The 20,296-nt window shown below is 34.4% G+C and overlaps 1 protein-coding gene and 1 non-coding gene across 4 annotated transcripts in view; one reads left to right on the top strand and one right to left on the bottom strand.

Annotated features, from left to right (window-relative positions):
• SPRED1 (sprouty related EVH1 domain containing 1) overlaps positions 1–20,296 on the top strand; it is a 120,218-nt gene that overhangs the window by 5,327 nt on the left and 94,595 nt on the right. The gene's annotated exons all lie outside the window — the stretch shown is intronic.
• Positions 14,756–14,890, bottom strand: LOC115803486 (small nucleolar RNA SNORA70). The gene has a single exon (XR_004024229.1). It is a non-coding gene; the product is annotated as a small nucleolar RNA SNORA70 (small nucleolar RNA).

The following is a 20,296-nucleotide window of genomic DNA, read 5'->3' as shown; positions in this document are numbered from 1 at the left end:
TTGTTAATTGGTCAATTTTATTAGATTGTTGATTTTGACATATTTAAGCAAATGAAAGACTTCCAGTAGAGATCTTGTAGTATTATGAAGTAGAAGCATGAATTTTGAAGAAACAAGATAAATTTGGAAACAGTTGGTGCATTCATAATCTTTTAAGACTTTCTCATTTTGAGCTTAATTTAATAGCCATGTGTCTTTGATAATATATATACATCACAGATGGAGAACTTTGTTGTGCTTTTTTTTTTTTTCTTTTAAATAAATACGGTCTCTGGATGAATAAGTAAACAAAAGGCTATTGAGCTTAAACATCAATTTGAGTAGTTCTGAGAGGAATATATTCCAGCCCTCATGCTTTACTTACTGGCCTAGAAGTGTCAAAAGTAAATCTTCTCATTTGGTTATTCATACAAATTATGTTAATCTAATACTAAAGGATAATTTCACATTTATTCAGTGCAACAAATTAACTCAGACAATGAATTTTTTCATTCTTTAACATTTAAGTTGAATTTGCTGTTTATCTCAAGTTGTATGTCATAGCTGCATCTCATTTTAGAGTCCAGTACCAAAGTTACTACAAATCCCCAAGATGTTGTTTTTGTGGCACTCAGAATGGTTTGAAATGGAAAACAGACAAACTTATTGGTGTATATTTGTTTAAACATGGTTCATTATTTTTGCTAAAACATAGTTTATTAGTAATGGATCTCAGACTGAGGTGTTAAATTGATTTAGACATAAGAGTCTTAGAATTCAAAGTGTTTTTACTAATCTCTAACTGAAACTTGTTTACTTTCATAATTGAAGAAAATACCAGCAAAGCATAGCAGCATCAGAGGTACTTGTGACAGCAACTGTATTAGTTTCCTAGGGCTGCTGTAACAAAGTACCACGTGTGTGTCATGCCCATCTTCTCATAAGGACACTACTGGATTAGGAGCACACTCAACTCCAGTATGACCTTCTCTTAACTAATTGCATCTGCAGTGACCCTCTTTCCAAATAAGGTCACATTCTGTGGTACTGGGGGTTAGGACCCAACATCTTTTTTGGAGAGATTCAATTCAACCCATAACACCAATAGAAATCAGATTTTTTTTCTTTCTTACAGTACAATTGCTGTTCAGTTGTTACAGATATCTTGAAATAGCACTTACGGTCATCACTAGTTTGAAATTATTATAGTTATTAAGCCATTGCTAGAGCTTGTATTTTAATATGTTAGTACAAAAACTATATCAAAATTAATATTTTAGTATATGTGCTGCCAAAGCAAGCACCAAAATTAAAAATATTTTGATAATTATTTCAATATAATTGATTTCTTTTGTAATTTTATGTAGTTTGTTTTAAGCCTTTAATATTCTGAGAAAGGGGGCCATTGGCTTCACCAGACTGCCGAAGAGGTCCATGGCACAAAAAGCTAAAGTCTCCCGCTATGACTGAGGCCCTAAAGACTGAACCCAAAGATAGAGATTATAAAATAGGAAGATTAAGAAACATGGACGATAAGATGAACAAGTCCAAGTTACAGCTAAGGGTTGCAAAAGAAGAGGTAATGGAGAGGAAATATGGAGAGATACTGTCTGAGAATTTTCAAAAAGTAGCAAATTAAACCCAATTCAGTGAACTAAAAACAACAAAGCCTCACAGTAAAACCGAGTTTATCGTGAGATTGCAAAAATGTCAACATGAGAAAATCAATGTAGTTTGTCACATTTGAAGATTAAGGAAGAGAAATGATACAATCTTAAATGCCAGATTGTCATTCAGTCTCTGCTTATAAAATGGAAGTGAATGTCCATAATTTATAGATTTATAATTGTTCATAAATATGGATTTATATTATTTTTCTGCTTCCTAGAAGATTTAGACTTTTAATTTTTCTGATTTAAAATGAGAGTGTTGGATTTTATCAACTTTTAGTGTTGCTTTTAGTTCAAGAATCCTAAGTGATATTCTTTGTATTTCTGAAATCCACATTTAATCATTCATGTAGCTCATAAATACAGGATTGACTACATAAATTACTTTGTATCTGAAATTTTAAAATTACCTTGGAAGGCATTTTCTATATTTAGAGTATGAAGAATAAGCTTTGGTAAATTTAAGAGTAATTGGAAATTAAATTTTAATCTAATACCAGTTTTATCATTTTATTTCTAAATGTTATCTGTAAAACAGAGAGTATAGTTTAGATAAAGGCCATTATGACTTGGAATGCAGAATGTAATTGTTCTCCTGGTAGTATATAATGGTACTGTTTCTTATGATTAGACACATTTTGTTTGTCTGTTCCCTTGGTTAGAGATTACTTTCACAAATACACCGTATTTGTTAATGTGTTGGTATCCAGTAGTTGCATTACCGAAATTTAGATGGAATTTAGTGAAATGTGACTTTGATGCCGCTTTTTCAAAGTTATTGTAACTTTTACCACATCAGAATGTTAATGATTAACTTTGGCATAAAATCACCAAACATTTTTTACTGTTCTGTTGTGAATTACATTGATATTCTGAGATTGGGATTAGGGATCAATTCTGGGTTTGCCCCTTAGTAATATGTAAAAACATTTCAGAATTTTAGTTGCTGAATTATATATATGGATTTCTTAGTTTTTCTGGATTTTCTTCAAGAATTTCAGTTCAGTGACATTTGACTGCCTACTGGGCACTTGACTTTTCTTTAGCCCCGGAGATACAAAGGTAAGTAAAACCTGATAACTGCTTTCACTATCCAGCAAGGGAACTAGATCCCTCTGAAATGTGGTGAGTGCTCTGCTTATGAAGTTCTTCAAGGCTTAAGAAGAAAGTAATTCTACCTTTGGTGGATGGCATAGTGGGAGTTGTGTGAAGGAAGCCTTCAGAAAAGAGATGGCATTTAGGAGTCAGCCAGAGAAGAGGGCAATGGAAAGAGGAAGGGCATTCCAAGAAGATGGGAAAAAACCCCAAACAAGCATAAAAGTTATTTCAGTGGTCTAAACCAAACCTGCAGTATCTCCCAAGTATGCCTGTAGTTGAAGTGGAAAATTGACCAAGGAGAGTATTAAATAGTAATAGAAAAATGAATAGGGAGAATCAGGAGTGTTTTCAAGGGAGAGTGAGAAGAGACAACAAAAGAAAAATCTTGAGAGGTAGGAGAGAAAGTGTTGAAGACAAAATGGGAAGTGATGAAGTGGAGACAGCAAAAAGTAAGATTACATAAATTTAGGGGGAAGTGTTAATAGTTGAGATTATTTGTTGGATGAGATGATGTCAGTAGTGGAGAGGAAGAGAAAAAGAGATTTAAGGAAAGGTGGGTAATTGGGAGAGCAAGGCCCAGGAAAGCGGAGTCTTGCAACTGTTGTACTGCTTGTGTCAGATACTGTCGTAGATTTAATCCTTCTAATGACCATGTGAGCCAAGTGTTATCCATAGTTTACAGATGAGATAACTGAGACTTAAGAGAGGTTTAGTAACTTGCCCACAGCCACGCAAGGGAGTAAGTGTTAGAACTGAGATTCAAATTGCACTGTATTTATACTACACTATATCTCATATATTTAATGGCCAGACTGGATTTTGAAGAAAAAAACTAAGTTTGAAGTGATAGGTAGACAAGTAGAAGTGACAGCTGTTTTGAGGGACTGCAAGTTTTGGTAAAGTTAAAGAGCATGTAGAGTGGAAGTGGGGAAAATCGAAAGATAGATTTTGATCAAAGAACACAGGCTCCAGAGTGATAACATATGAGGGAAGATTAAAGTAGAAACAGGTTGTTAAAAGTAGAGGAACCAGGATCTGTTAGGATATTTAAAAAGGTCACCACTGTGGCTGTTCAAGTTGCTGGGTTGGTATCAGAAGTTGAGGTGGAGAGGAATCCTGAGCCAGCGCCAGTGTATTTTATAAGTGTGTAGGATGAGCTGCTTAGAGTGGGAGTATGAATACTGACATCTGCCCCTGCAATTTAAAGAGACAGGAGTAAGGGTTTTGGTGAAAAGGAGTATGTCAAGGGGAGGAGGATAAGAAAAGGGAAGGGCTTAGCCTGGAGGAGTTGAGAATATTGGAAATGAATAGGATCTCATGTAATAATGGTCCTACCAAGAATGAGGGGTGTTGGGAATTAGGAAATAGAGAGGAAGACAGACATATGAATAAATTATCCAGATTTGGATTTTATTAAGAACTTTGTTTTCTGAGAGGCTGATCAAGATGTTGACTGATTTTGTAGGGCTTTATCCAAACAAATTATATGTCTTTGACAGAATGTTTTGTATTTTTTGTGTACTCCAATCCTAATGTGGTTAGAAAGGCCTTTTCAAAACAAAATTCACTAATTAAATTTCTACAATTAACATGGTGTTCATAATTAACATGATCCTGTGGTTACTACTGACTGTCCCATTAAGACTTTGGCAAATCATGTAACCTGTCTTTGTGCTTGATTCTCCATCTCTAAAACCAGGATAACATGGCCCTACTTCAGAGCCATGTTAAGATAACACGTAACCTCCCCTCCCAATAACATTTTTTGATTAGAGATAAGAGAATATTAAAAATAACTTTTAGTTCTTGAGAAGAAAGGTACTATGTTCATGAAATAATCAGTGCTCATTTTCATTTAGCCTGAAGGTAGGGTTACTTTTAAAAAAGGATTATTGATCTGGGAAAATTGTATTTCAGTTTAAATGTTAAAAAGCTGCTTTTCAGAAAAACTTAAAATTTAAACATTCCAACAAGCAAAAAAATAATTTAATTCTATATTGTGAACATTTTTAAAGCAATTTTAATACCTGAGCACATTTTGGAAGTACATATGAGTAGATTTGATGTCTCTCCATCAATTTCAGGGAAAAGCCATCTTTCTCAGAGTCGAATGAAGGAGGTTTCAAATTATATGGAGGGAAAAAAATCTACTTTCATGGGAGAAGGGGAGAGGAATTTTTTTTTCAGGTTATTAAAGATTTAGACATTTAATTTTTCGCAACTGTAATCAACTAGGATCCCTGTTAATAGGTGAGATAGGCTAGATCTGCTAGCTAGAAGTTCATTGCTTGTGGTTTAGTGCCGACTTTAATTTGGACAGCTAAAGGTCTGTAAGCTTATGTTTAGTTCATTTTATAGTCATCAACAGCTAAAGGAAAAATTTGTTTATATTTTGATTTAGCCTGATGTTTAGAATTATTATTCTGAAACTGTATCATTTGTTAATTCAAAAATAACAGGCTTAGATACGTAATTACTGAAACTTGGTTTACAAATCAAGATCTTGAATGAATGTAAATCAGGAACTTAAAAATACGATGATGAAAAATGTATATGCTTTTTCTCTTGAGAATTATTTGATCTAAAAATCCAAACTTAATTAACTTAGTAAAGATTAAGAAAATATAGCAAATAACTTTAATAAGTAGCATATCAAATTAAGATATTCTTCAACTCTGCATTACGATTTTTTCAAAAAGGAAGGGGAGAGACAGGAGATGAATGAATAAGACAAGGTGACCTCTCTAATCATCTTAGTTTTCCTTAGCAGTTTTTCATCTTGATACTTCTGGAGAGAGCCAAACTTAGCTTCTAAGTCAGCCAAAAGAAAAAGAATGTATCTGATTTTATATAGACCCTATTATTGTTGAGTCTGAAACTGTGTAATGTGTACTAGGCCCCAGCATACATCAAATAAAAGTCGTTTGATTATGGCTAACTTCTATTCCCATTTTTGCATTTACACCGTTTCAGATAGATTTAGCTAGGTACTTAGGAGGAGGAAAACTGAGCTGAATCCTTTTAACTGACTCTTACTGTCTGAATGTTTGTTTCCCCACCAAACTCATGTTGAAATCCTAACCTCCAAAGACAATGGTATAATGAGGTGGGGCCTTTAGGAGGTGCTTAAATCATGAGGATGGAGGTTCCACAGAGATCCCTAGCCCCTTGCACCATGTGAAAAGTCCCTAGCTATGAACCAGGAAGAAGGCCCATACCCAGCCATGCTGGCACCTTGATCCTGAACTTGTCAGCCTCCAGAACTGTTAAAAATAAATTTCTGTTGTTTATTAGCTACCCAGTCTGTCGTATTTTGTTATTGCAACCTGAATGAACCAAGATGCTGACTTTTCTTTGTTTTGGGGAGGACAAGGAGCAATAATTACATCAAAGAAAGAACAAAATCAATTAAAAACCCAACATAGTTTTCAGTTGCTTCTAGTTCCATACAAATATATTTTACTTGTTTTAATAGTGTATGTATGAATATTTATTTTCACTGGATATACTTAAAGAATTTCTATGCTTGTACATAGTTTTTTAGTAATCATTATTTTAATGCCTATAATAGTTCATCAGGTTGTACCATAAGTTTACATAGCTGTTTTCTTCTTAGTGAACACTTCAGGTGTCCAGTTCTTATAAGTAACATTGTAATGGGCATCCTTTCTGCATATAATTGTTTTTTTTCTGTTCAATTAATTTCTTAGGATGAATTTACAGGAGTGAAATAATTATGTCAAAGAATATAAGTGGCTTTTTAAAAATTCTGGTTATGAAATGCTGCTTCCAAAAATTTGTATATTTTCTGTTGTGGATTATTTATAAATGACATTCTCATATTTCTTAGATTCCATTTTTGTTCTTTAGTACCTTGCGGGTATTTTTACATAGCTCCCAGTATGTAATTAAATGATAGATAATATTTGAGTCATTACCAGCATTGTCTTAAAATCATTTGATAGAATTAGTCTTCATAACAACTCTTTTAATTGTTATTACTATTATTACCACCATTTACAAAGATGAGGAAGCTGGGGCTTAGGAAAGTTGAATAGCTTAGCAAAGATTACGTAGCTGGTGAAGACTCCAAAGCCTGTACCCTGAAACAGTAGCTTTTAAACTCTCGACTGTAACAGTAACAAATACTTTATACTGTTTGACAGTGTACATACATACATACATGCATTCATACACACACACAAAACCTTTTGTGAAACAACTTGGACTTACTGTGATGACATAGGCTGACTTCTGTATTCTGTAGACTAGGATTATATATTACAGAATATTTTATTCTGTGTAAGAAGTTAATGCTGGTAAAGACCCTTGTAGTTAAAAGTACCCAGTTCTGAACTACAGTGCGTTATATGGGATATTGTCCTCTAAGGGTGTATCTCCTTATTGGTACCAAAGATTTACATGTATGTTCAGCTTATTATTTCATGAAGGAGATAATATGAAAAGGTATAGGATTCTCAGGGGGAGTGCATTTCAAGGTTGAGTTGTGAGGCATTGTAGGGGAATTCAGATTTGAATTGCTGTAACTAGATTATAGATAATATGCCTTACGTCATTGCTTCTCAGATTTCTTTCGGGGCACCAAAGTGCCCCGAATGTTAAGGGAGTGTATCCCAAAGCAGCCTGTAAGATTGTATAATTATTTTGAAATCTAGTAAACTATCACAAAGATATCATGTGAATATTGCATTTTAATCAATAAGAGAGTTGTATTTTCAATATGAAATGTTTTTAGTCATTTATATTAGGAAAAAAAGAACTCTTAACCATGCAGTCTTTACGTATTTATATCCTATGGCATTATATGTCTCTAACTTGTATGACACATTCCTGGGAGAATGTGTACTCTGGTGAGAGGCAGCATTTTGGATACATTAGGGTGTTGCTCAAGGGTAAGTCATGATTGTGCACTGTAATTATAGCAGCTGCCATTTTCAAACAAAAAGTAGGAATGTATGAATCCAGCAAACATTAATAGAAACTTTTTGAAGTACAAAAACAATATAATCACATTGTAGAAAACTTGGAAGACAACTGGAAATTACTCATAGAAGAAATTTTCTTTTTTGCACTCTTACTAAAAGTTTTATAAAGGCAAGAAATATATAGGAAGGATTTGAAATTTAAAATTTGTTGTTTCTCTAAACACTTCATGTAGATCATACGATTTATATAGATAGTGAATTACCTGGGTCAGAAAGAATAAAATTATGCTAATTGGCACACTAAGAAATCTGCAAGGCTGTGTAGAAAAGAAAGAAAAACTCAGGTTCTAGTCTCAGTTTTGCCATTTACTTATGTGACTTAGAGCAAATCTTCTAGTGTCTAAGCATCTGTGCTAATGAAGACAGTAATCTTTTCTCATCCATAAATTACTTTTTGCCTGAAAATTGTATAAAAATGGATTTATGTATGTATGAGTTTTGATTTACTCACAGGGAAAGGTAGTGTTTTCTAGAGGATTGGGGGGAAAAAAAGAGAGGTAAGGCAGAAGGCAGAAAAAGAAAAGGTTCTAGCAAAACCTTAGGGAGAGGAGGAAAGCTGAGGAAAATGAACCTAAACCTTAGAATTGAAATGTCTGGGCCTGTTTGGGGAACTGAAGGGGATTGTACATCTAAGAAATACAGCTAAATTAAAGATTATATAACCTACATATTGAGAAGTAATGCAAAATATCTACATAGGTTATGTAACCTATATATCGAGAAGCTTTGCGAAATATCTACATAGTTAAAATCAAACTGTGTATTAAATGCACTGGAAAGTGCCCTTTTAAAATATTGTTTTCAGTAAAACAAGTTCACAAGAATGTTGAGAACCTGAAGTGGGATGGGGGAGATCCTAAACGCTTTAAAGTGATCAGGGGATGGTAAATGAGAATTGGTTATACAAGACCCACTGTTTTTGAAAGATAGTTACTGTTGATATTCTGTCCATTATTTGAGCATGCTTTCCTTATTTCTTTATTAATGAAGGTAAGGTAATTATAAGAGTTTTCATAAGCTCATATATTAAAGCTGTGTTTGGTACACAATAAGTGCTATTTGCCAGTATGCCTTCAGATACGACTGCAGTCTCTTACCTTATTTTCTAAGTATTTAAGTCTTTTCCTCGGTTGAAGTAATAACCTTACTATCTTAGTTGGGGAGAGATTCCTGCCTGCTTTTGTACATCTCCAGCCTTTGAAATCATTATAAAGCAATTGTAGAAAATATATTTTTACCACTAGGTTTTAATTCACTGTCTCTCAGTTCTTTCCAAATGTTTCTATTACTTTATTGAAATACTTTTTTTTTTCCTCTGCTGAAATTTTCCTTATTTCCATTTGCTACCATTTGGGCCTTATCGGAGTTCTTTGAGAATCTAAAGCAGTGTTTCCAATAGAAGTTTCTGTGGTGAAGGAAATGTTCTGGTGTGCTGTCCAGTATGATGCTCCTGTGTGGCTGTTTGGCTTATGAGTACTTGAAATGTGGCTTGAAGGACTGAGGAACTAAAATTTTAATTTAAATTGCCACATGCTAATGATTCCTTTATCAGATAGTGCATATCCTGAGTGTTTCTAACCCTTAAGTCCCAGCAAATTTTTGAAACCAATGACATGGTCTCTATTCAATCTTAGCCAGTTTGTTGAAAAAAATTCTAATCTTTTAAATAGGGGGATAGCTAGAGGAAGTGCAGCATTTTCCAAAGTATGGAACTTGCCCCTGGTATGTAAGGTAATTTCAGTTGTTTCACAGATGTGGCATTAAATTGACAAGTTACTCTTTTCTCAATACGTTTTGCATCTTAATTAAATTAAATTTTATTTTTTGTATGTTTGTTGTTTTTTTGTTTGTTTGTTTGTTTTGGCGGTACGCAGGCCTCTTACTGTTGTGGCCTCTCCCGTTGCGGAGCACAGGCTCCGGACGCGTAGGTTCAGCGGCCATGGCTCACGGGCCTAGCCGCTCCGCGGCATGTGGGATCTTCCCAGACCGGAGCACGAACCCGCGTCCCCTGCATCGGCAGGCGGACTCTCAACCACTGCGCCACCAGGGAAGCCCTGTTGTTGTTTTTTAATAAGGAAGGAGTGATGTCAACCTCAGTCTCTGGTAGATAAGCCAATACTGTTTGGCTTTTACTATATTAAATTTTATGGTTACCATCTGTTTATGGCTTGTGATAGTTTTTTTTTTTTAATTGGCTGTTGTGATTAAAACCTTTCCTTTTAGGAACAACATTTTTTGGATAATATATATGGTACACATATAAAGCAAAAAAGTAATGAAGGTCATGACTATCAAAACAAAATTGAGTTTGTGACATACTGATCTAGTGGAAGGAGAATTGGATTGGTAGGGAATCAGGAGCCCTGCTGTGCCACTAGTTTGCTGAGCAGGTCTCTGTCTTTTTTAGGGATGGTTTCTGCTTTAGGAGGTGGGAAAGAGGTTGGTTTAGAGTGAGAAGAGATTTTAAATCTTAAAATGTGTTTTATTCTGTAATAAATTATACCATTTTAGATAGTAGCTAATGTGTATTAAGCATTTTGCTGCGTGTCAAACGTGAATTATGTCATTTGACCCTTCATTCCAAAGCAGGTTACAATTAACTCTCAATTCTTTTTTAAAAAACCTTTGGTGCACAGAATTAGACTAATCATTATCTTGGTTCATACTGTCATCATTGGTCTATATATGGACCTCTGTAGTCTAGTAATTTTACTTTTTTATTTAATTGACAAATACCCACTCACAGTACAATCCAAGAATCAGGACAGTGATGATTACTAAAATGTACCTATTGTGCTTCTGTTATATTCCTTTTATCTCTTCTTAGAGGTTACTCTATCCTGAGTTGTGTATTTACCATTTATTTCCTATTAAAAAAACTTTACCATATATATTTGAACTCTCTAAAAGGAATATACTTATGTAAATATCAACTCCTGAACTTGATTTTTTTTTTACACTCAGTAATAGTAAGATGTGTCCATTCTTTTTGCTCTAGTTTTTTGTTCATTTGCCCTGACGTATAAGATTCCATTGTGTGACATTACCACAATATAGACAATCTGTTGTCTAAGGATATTTGAGTTATTTTCAGTTATTTCCTATCATGAACATTACCCCTGTGAACATGTTTGTAATATGCTTCTGATGCATATATGCTAAAGGTTCTCTTTAATATATATTTAGAAGTAAAATAGTTGGATTTAAGTTATGTTGTAAATTTTCAAGTTTATAAGGTAATGCCAAACTGTGTCCCCGCATAGTTCCAATTTGTACTCCTACTGGCAATGTAAGAGAATGGGTATAAAAACTGTACTTTTATAGCAGATAATGACATTTGCTAAAATTTTTTGATTGCTTACTATGTGCCAGGCACCGTTCTCAGTGCTTATATGAATTAATAAATTCTTTAAATCCCACAAGCACTCTATTGGGTACTGTTACATCCATTTTATAGATGAGGAAATTGAGGCATGATGAGGTTAGTAAATGACTGTTAGGATTCAAGCTTGGTTAGGTCGGGATGCAGAGTCCAGCCTCTGAAATGTGATATTTTACCTCTCCAAATGCATATCTGTGCATTCACCTCTTTCCTTTTTCCCCTATCCCCATCAATTTCTTGGCCTTTATGTGCTTGTGATAGTGAGTGTTGGTTATTCTTTCCTTATATTATTGTGTATTGTCCATTGTATAGTCTTCCTTTAAAAAGCAATTTCTTAGAAAACCTGAGTTTCCTAGAACAAGTAAGATGGCTCAGATGATATCTAGCATTTTTGGCTCTAGTATTTTGTAATTTGACATAATCTCCTATATATTTCATAATTTCAGGGTAATCTTATTCACATTTTCTCTTTTTAAATATTAAAATGTGAAACAGTTTAGTGTACTTTATTTCACTGTATAATTTTATTTAAAGTTAATTCTTTATTTTTTAATAGAATCTTTTTAATCTATTAAGTAGTTAAAATAATTCTGGCATGGACATGAATGTATACTCATCTCCACATAGGCTTTTGTATGTACATCTCTTGTACTGAATGAAATTTTTTCCTTTAACATTTGTAGGTATTGTTCTTGAGGTAGTTTATTTATTAAGCCAATCATCTTCGTAATCTGCTGGATGCTTGGTAGATGTTTTGTTTTTTGTTTTACCTTTTAGGTACTGAGTTAAGATGAAGTGTTACTTTAAAATTCTAATTGTAGTGATAGATGAGAAGTTATTTGCTTAATGTTGAATGACAAAATTCTTGACCCAATAATATACACCTAATTATCCATATATCTTGCCAAAGTAGGGTATTATCTAAACCGCAGATGTTAAAGTGTTTAGGTTCTGTAAAAATAGTATTTAGAACTGTTTCAGTAAAGAACAGTCTGTTAATTCAAATCTGTTATGTGTGCGCTGCACATCTAGTGGTAGTTAAATGTTTTCGGTACAGTGGGCCCTAAAGGATCAATCACACGTGTGTTGGAGTGGTAGGCTGATAGAAGCAGCCAAACAGATGGAGATCAGAATGTTGCAGCATTTCTTATTAGTCAAATTTAGTCCTTCTTCTGGATTTTACATTGCTCTTAGGTTTGGCACAGTCATTAGTGTTGATACTGAATGAAACAGCTACAATAAACGTTTATTGAGCCTTTCTTATATGCCAGAGAAAGGATTGGAAACTAACCTTTTTGAGATCCCAGGTGTTAAGCCTATAGGCTTTGGGGATGTAGATGAGTAAAATCTGGGTCTTTGCCTTCACAGAGTTCTCAATCTGCTTTTAGAAATACATGATTGGTTCTTTGGTAATGAAGGACTTGATTCTCTGCTAGGGGAAAATACAGTTGTCCCAGAAGAGTGAGGAAAAACATTGAAAGTAAAAATTACTTCATTTTGAAGAGACATGTTTACATGTTATGTGTAACTTGGTGTATAGTTCAGTAGTCTTGTGATCTGACAAAGTAGCTATAGTCTTGTCTTTCAGTTCACTTTGAAGTAGGATAGATTGTGTAAGAAAGGCAAAAGATTTAGTGTCTTAACAACTTAGAGCTAAGGGTAGATGATTACTGTGAACTCAGTCTTTTTATAACTTTATATATTATAAAGTTCTATATATTAACGTTTATTTATAGGATGTGAATGATTTTAGTCTTTTCTTTTTAAAAAATCATGTCTGACTAGCAAGAGCTTTGAAATGAGTAATTTGTAATTGTTTAGCCCAGTTGGGTCAGGCTTTAGTGTAAGAGCATGAGATATGTCGTTCAAAGACAGATAAATGGTTCAGACTGCCTAAATTTCTGATAGGAAGACTAAGGGGCATTTTAGGTGAAGTACACAGTTGTGGTTCCAAACTCCTCACATAACTTGTCGTGAACCTACTGTAATTTTTCTCTGTTTCCTCTTAATTATTTGTATTAAAAATTGGAGATTTTATGGGCAGAGATGTCAAGGTAGAAGCACTGAAGGGCTTACATGAATATGTAGGTCTGTCATTGCCTCTTACCAGCCTACATAATCTTGAGAATTTTTTCACTATTATATACTAAAGAGCTGCTCAAAGATATGTGGCAGTTATTGGTAAAACAAGTATAAGCTAGTCTTCCTCACATTGCTGTGTTTCTTCAGAAATTCATGTGTGTTTATATAATCTCACTTTGAAATAATTTTAGACCTACAAAATAATTTTTTCCTACAAAAAAGTAGGAAAAAATATCCAAAGAATATCCATATATTCTTCACCTGGCTTCCCAAAATTTTAGTATCTTACATAGCCAAATCAGGAAATTAACATCGATGTAATATTATCTACTGACCTTACTTCAAGTTTCATCAGTTCCATAATGTCCTTTTTCTAGTTCAGGATACAATCCAACTTTGCATATTGTATTAAGTATTCATGTCTCCTTAGCCTCCTTTAATCTGAAATAGCTCTTCGGTGTTTCTTTCATGATTTTGAAACTTTTTTGAAGAGTACTGGCCAGGTATTTTATGGAATGTTCTTCAGTTTGCATTTGCTGCTCAGTCTTGATTAAATTGAAGTTAAACATTTTGGGCAACAATACTATAGAGTGAAGGTATCCTCATGCTTTAGGAGGTCTGTGATGGTGATATATCCCATATGATGATATGAAATTTGATCATTTGGTTAAGATGATGCCTGCCAGTTTCTCACATGGTAGATCCTTTATGTAATAAGCATCTTCTGGGGGGTGATACTTTGAGATTATGTAAATATCATGTTTCCTATTATACATTTGCTCACTATTTTTAATGCCTGTTTATGAGTCTTGTCTGTAACAAATATTGTGATGTTTGCCAAATTGGTGATTTTGTTTCCATTATTCCTTTCATCTTTATTAATTGGAATTCTATAGATAAGCTTTCTCTTCTCCCCACCATTTATTTATTTATTATTTATTTCTATTAGTATGGACAATAGTCCATTGCTGTCATTATTTTGATGCTCTGTTGTCCCAGATTTGGCCATTGGGAGCCCCATCAAGTTGGCTTCTGTGCCTTTTGACATGTTCCTTCATTTTTTGAGCACTTCCTTTTTGTTTTCCTTTTGTTTGTTTGTTTAAAATTTTTTTTTTGTTTTTTGACAGGGAAGTAGGATTTATTGGTGGGCATGAGCAAGGAGGGGACACTGTTAAGGCTGTCATGAATGCAGGGCCCACCATTTGTCCAGGGGCCACAATTAGGCATGTATTTGACCCCACACCCATCCGGGATGAGCCACTTTTCTGCTACCCTGTTTTCAAATTCATCTGCAGTCAACTTAGTAAATCCCTACTTCTTGGAGATATGGATCTTCTGGCAGCCAGGGAACTTGAACTTGGCCCTGCAGAAGGCCTCAGTCACATGCTCCTTGCTCTGCAGCTTGGTGTGGATGGACACGATGACTTGGCCAACGAGGACCCTGGCCACTGTGCCCTGGGGCTTTCCAAAGGCACCATGAACACCTGTCTGGAGCCTAGATTGGGACAGCATGCCAGTCATGAATGGCCACTGGAAAGGGCTGTCTCCAAGGTCCGTTTGGGCAACCCATAGAGGCAACAGGCTGCATACACTACCGAGGAGGCTGCTGTTTGCAGCCCTTGCACACGGGGCCCCCATGGGGAAAAGGGCGCGGTCGGCTTAATTGACTGCAGATGAGCACTTCCTTTTTGGCTTCACAAGATGTTCTAGGCTCATTTTGTATTTTCCCTGCCACAGCTGTAGAGTCATCCTATTTATCCAAGGAACTCTGGTTTCTTTTATTGGAGAATTATATTTAGAAACTATTATCTGAGTGGTAGGTGTGCTTATTGGCATTAGGGTGATGCTGGTGGTACTAACCCCATTTTACAGATGAAGAAAACTAAGCTGAAAGTTAAAAGTCTTGTTCATAACAGCCAGGTAAAAGAGATATAGTTGGGACATAAACTCAGGCCTTCTCTGTCCAAAGTCCGGGTTCTTTCTACTTACTCTCCTATATCACTGTAATTCCTTCCTTACATTTGTCTTTTCCGTTAATTCTGTTATTTGTCTTTCCTGGCACGGACAGGGCACACTTTAGTTCGTAATATTCAAGAAAATTATTAAACATTATAATAGGTATAGCTGTTTCAAAACATAAAGTAGTCATTACAGTCCCAAAAATATTATATTCTTGCTATGGTTAAGGCAGTATGCTAGACATTGGTAGTATTTGAGTATATGTTTTGGGAGGACATTGTGCTGCGAATGTTTACTATGTGGCATTTTTTTTTCCCCTCAATAGTTAAGGGGTTGAGGTAGGTGGTATGGCTATTGTAAATTGATTAATTATCCATGGCTCTCGGCCTTAGCGCCATCTTCTGAGAAACCTCCGCCCCATGAGAGCAAAGTGGAGGAAGAAACGCGTGTGCAGGCTGAAGCGCAAAAGAAGAAAGGTGAGGCAGAGGTCCAAGTAAACTTGTACCTGTGGAGGCCACGGGAACAGAAACAAAGGGCAGCCAGGGGCCAGGCAAGCTGGTGCAAATTGTCAGACTGCCTGCCTCCCGTCTAGAAGATGTCTCAACGAATCTGGAACATCCATGGCCATTACGATCGCTTCACCCACCTTCGAGAGACCCACCTTGCTCGTATCAAAACGGTCCCCTTTTGGTCCTTTGCCCTGGACCTGTGATATTCTGGACTAGTTCTGTTCTTAGTTGTGGCTGAGAATGTAACATGTGTACAATAAATCATCTCTTTTGCTGTCTTAGCTGAAGAAAAATAAGTTGATTCATTATCCATGAATCCAAATGGCTGATTTCTATATTATATATAAATTATGCTAAATGAATATATAGTATTTAGATTAATATATAATATTTATGTGCCTCCTTTTAATACATTGCCTCTTAATTTAGTAATATTATGCAACCATATATGATATCTGTTTGCTAAGCACACTTACGTAAGCATTTTATGTTGTCGCTTTAAATTCTTACAGTAGCTTCTTGAGTGGATACTATTTTTCCCATATTCCATGTAAGCAAAAGACTTAAGTGATTTGCCTAAGATCATAAAGTTTAATAAATATTATAAAGTGGTTTTAAATCCAAGTTTTATACTGCCTACTGTGTGAAGTACTGTTTCTGTTATATATGTATTCACACTTTCAGAGTGTCTGTTAGTTGTCATGTTGAGGGTTTGATGAACAAGTTTATTCTGTATACCTCCATGGGGGATTTTGAGTTCATTCTGCCAAGATTGGAAGCCTAGTTCTGTCACCAGTTTTGTGATCTTGGACTTTTGTAAATCATGTCTGTAAAATGAGGATAATAATATGTTTTGGAAGACTATTGTGAGGATTAAATGTAATCCATGTAAAACATTGAACTGTGTAAATAGCAAGTACTGAAGTGTTAGCTATTAATAGTAGTAGTAGTAGTAGAAGTAACCAATTCGTTGCAAAGAAACTTTAAAAGTTCATCCTGTAGAATAAATACTAAGTATTAATTGACAAATATTTATGATGGACTACCTGGGATAGTTTTACACGTCTTGGATAGTTCATGGAATCAAAGAAATTTAGAATGAGAAAGGATTTCGATTAAATAGCATCTTGTCTCTTTAAGTTTTTTGGATGAGGGTATTAAGGCCTGGAATGATAAAATAGTTTGCCCAAAATGTTACAGTTGCATTTTATCAGTCTCAGTGGAAACTTTGATTTTTGACTGTTAATTCTGTGTTTTTTCCACCGTAGATTTTTTCCCCCAATATCTGTAAAGGGAAATAATTTATTTAGGGATGTCATCCTCTTCTTTAGTTTTAGGAATCATTGATACCAGTAATCAACAGTAATGCCTAAAATATAGCTAATGTAAGTTGGAAGAGAAATATCTGATTTGCCTTTTTAAAGGGATTTTAATCAGAATCCCTTCATTAATAGGAACAACAGGTGTAAATGAAAAAGCATCTCTGAAAGAACAGTTCAGATCCTTATGCTAGTCAGCAGGATCTTGGTAAGAAATAGTTTATTTAGCTTGTGGGTGAGTTGTTTATTTAATTTTTAGAAAAGTAAAAGATGCAAAGAAGGTAACGGTCATGTATTCTTATCATCCAAAGTTAATCACTGTTAATCGACTGTCTTTGTCCCAGGTTTTTAAAAAAAATCCATTGTTTTTGTGATGGTAATTATAATTGAGTTAGGCTACTAAATCTATTTTATCTAAAAATAGATGAGATGAAAAATGTGATATTTTAGCCTCAGTTATTTAGGACATTTGGTTGGGCACTGTATTCAGGAAGTTAATGAATCTGTATGTGGACCAGCAAACTACATTTTCTTTTGTAAGCAAAACCAACTGTTTGCAAAACCAAACGAGAACGAGTAAGTGCAAATTATTTAGCATCTCTTACAACTAAAAGGACTACTTAGAATGTGAACTCTTGACCATCATTCAGGAATGTGGCTGTAAATTGGATGGCACATTGAAGGAGAAAGCAGTGAACTGCTTTGCCTAGTGAGTGAGCTTAGCCCATCACCTAACATCCATATCTAAAAAGTTGTTATTTATTCTTTTCCCACACACACATAGCCATTGTGACAAATTCATAATCTACCAGTATGATGAGGTATTTCAAAACTAGGTTAGATGAGGAAGAGTCATAGGAACTTGTCATGTTGAGCTTGGGAAGAGTTGATCAGCAAAAGAATGTTAGCTATCTCCAGATGATTAAAAACCTCATAAAATATTTGGAGTAAACTTAGATTCTCTTATTCCTGAGAATAAAACCAGATGGAGGTTAAAGGGTGGGGATGTAAATTTTTGTTTTATGAAAAAGACAACTTCCTAATGATATGAGTTGGCTAATAATGGAATGGACTGTCTCGTGAAGTTGGGAGTTTCTCAACTTGTTATTTTCAAACTGAGTTAAAAAGAATTATGATCATCAGTGTGGATCTTTTCAAAACGGATCTTTTCTTTAACCTGTGTTGTGTGTTGTATTAGTCTATGTCTTTCAGGCTCCTTATAACTGCTTAAAAGTTCTATGCTTTTTAATTTTTATACGCTTAGTACCCCACTCTGATTTGAAGTTTCCACCTTCTGAAAAATGCACATTTTTCTGTATAAAAATAAAATGCATACCTTTGGAGAAGTACCTCACAGTTTGAGATGTATGGATGAAGAAAAAGTCATCTGTTAATCTTTTGGTTTAAAGGAAAGCACACATACTCAATTCATGTTCACTTATAGGAAGTTCCTGAAAATTTTAAATGTAAAGTTCCTACCCGTTTCAACATACCTTCCTCTTTAGTAGATGATATGGGCTCTTATAGGGCAAAGAAAGTATGTTTTTGTGGCTGTTTTAAATTTATCTGTGGAATATCTATATGAATTTTATCTGTGGAATGAAAAAGCTTTCACTCCTTGATGCTTTCGCCAGCATTACAGAGATCATACATGTTCCCATGTATACATCTTTTTGGAAATAGGTGTGATTTTACTATATGTTCATTAAGCATTCCTTATTCTGCTCAAGCTGTGTCTGATATAAAAGCTGCTGACCTAGATAGATAAGTGGTATTAGACTGGTTTGAGTTTTTGGATATTAGAAACACTTGAAAATTCTTATCTATGCCTATTTCCTAATACTAATGGGAAATATATTCTCTATATCTTAACTATAATCTTTTACTTATTACAGATTTTAAAATGAAAGTTTATAGATTATAATTTGATGATTAAAATTTGGCGATGGTTGTTTAACTTGATGATTAAAGTTTGGCGATGGTTGTTTTATTTCACCATTCCGTTTTTAATTTCACATGAGGACCGTGGCTTGTAGGTTAGTAGGAGCCTTACTGGCATGCTGTTTTTGTTTTGTTTTTTAAACTACTGTGTATGAGGACCACGATGCTGATTTAAATCCAATGTTGCTCATAATTGAAAAGCATCTCCTAAGTTTTAGTGGATTTCCATGAGGTATACTAGGTTGCTGAACATTTTTGGGGTCAGGGGATGGAGTGGTATTGGGCTTTATATAAAGGGTATGTTGTCAGGGTGGACATGTTTACTTTGTGAAATTAGGATTACAGATTTGAGACTTGTTTCTCTGCAGAAGGGGGAGTCATGATTGTGGAATCATTTTTTTAAGTAGATGCTCTGACCTTATATTTAGACTTATAAAATTGTAGAAAAATGGAAAATATAACTGATAAAGAATATTTATTCCAAATACTATTCTTACTTTTACATAAATGAAGCTGGAGGTAAAGAGCGAATTTTTTTTTTACTTTCTAGTCACAGCTATAAGTTGTGGAGCAGAACTAGAACAGCATGGGTTTTAAATCCTTGCTCAGTCACTTCCAAGTGCCGTAAGTTACTTAACCTCTTGAAACTTTAGTTTCCTTCTGTAATATAGAATAACACCATTTTGCAGGGTTATCATCAGAATTAAAGATAAGTCCCAAATAGATTAGGCATATGGTAAGATCTACGTAAATGTTTGCTATTAAATGTTTATTATTAGACCTTGAATTGCTTTGTTTCATTTTGGTACTTTTATTGTTTTTGTGATTATAAAGGAAGAGAATAAAGGTAACCTCTAACTCTGCTACTAAGGGATAGTCGTGATGACATCATGTTGTGAAGTTTTGCAGGTTTTTTTTTTTAAGGTGTATTATTCACATTTTATCTTTTTATTTCTCTAAAACTGAGTCTTAGGACTTAGCCTCTTATCATGAATGAAATATGTAGCTCTTGCAGGGTTTTGAGCAAGAGTCATGTGACCTGACTTATGTTTTTAAAAGATCACTCAAATGTTCTTGGCTTCTAAATATACTTAGACACTTTTTTGTTGTTGTTACCTTCTTTTTCCCCAAAAAAGTCCACTGATATTTTAAACTGAATTTCCAACAAATAAACATAATTTACATAGAATTATCATCTTTAGAAAATACACAGTAAAATGTCCTTTTATTCACTCAGGTTCTTTATCCTCTTCATTAAAGTTTTACAGATTTCTTTATATTGATCCTACACATTTTAGTTTAGTAATTTTATATTTTTTTTATTGTAGATTGGGTCTTTTTGTATTGTAAT

The sequence above is a fragment of the Delphinapterus leucas genome, chromosome 2, assembly GCF_059928025.1.
Source record: "Delphinapterus leucas isolate spDelLeu-1000000601 "Yukka" chromosome 2, BTC_Dleu_Yukka2, whole genome shotgun sequence".
NCBI lineage: Eukaryota > Metazoa > Chordata > Mammalia > Artiodactyla > Monodontidae > Delphinapterus > Delphinapterus leucas.
Note: the sequence above shows the minus strand (reverse complement) of the source record. Positions and strands in the feature narration are given on the sequence as shown.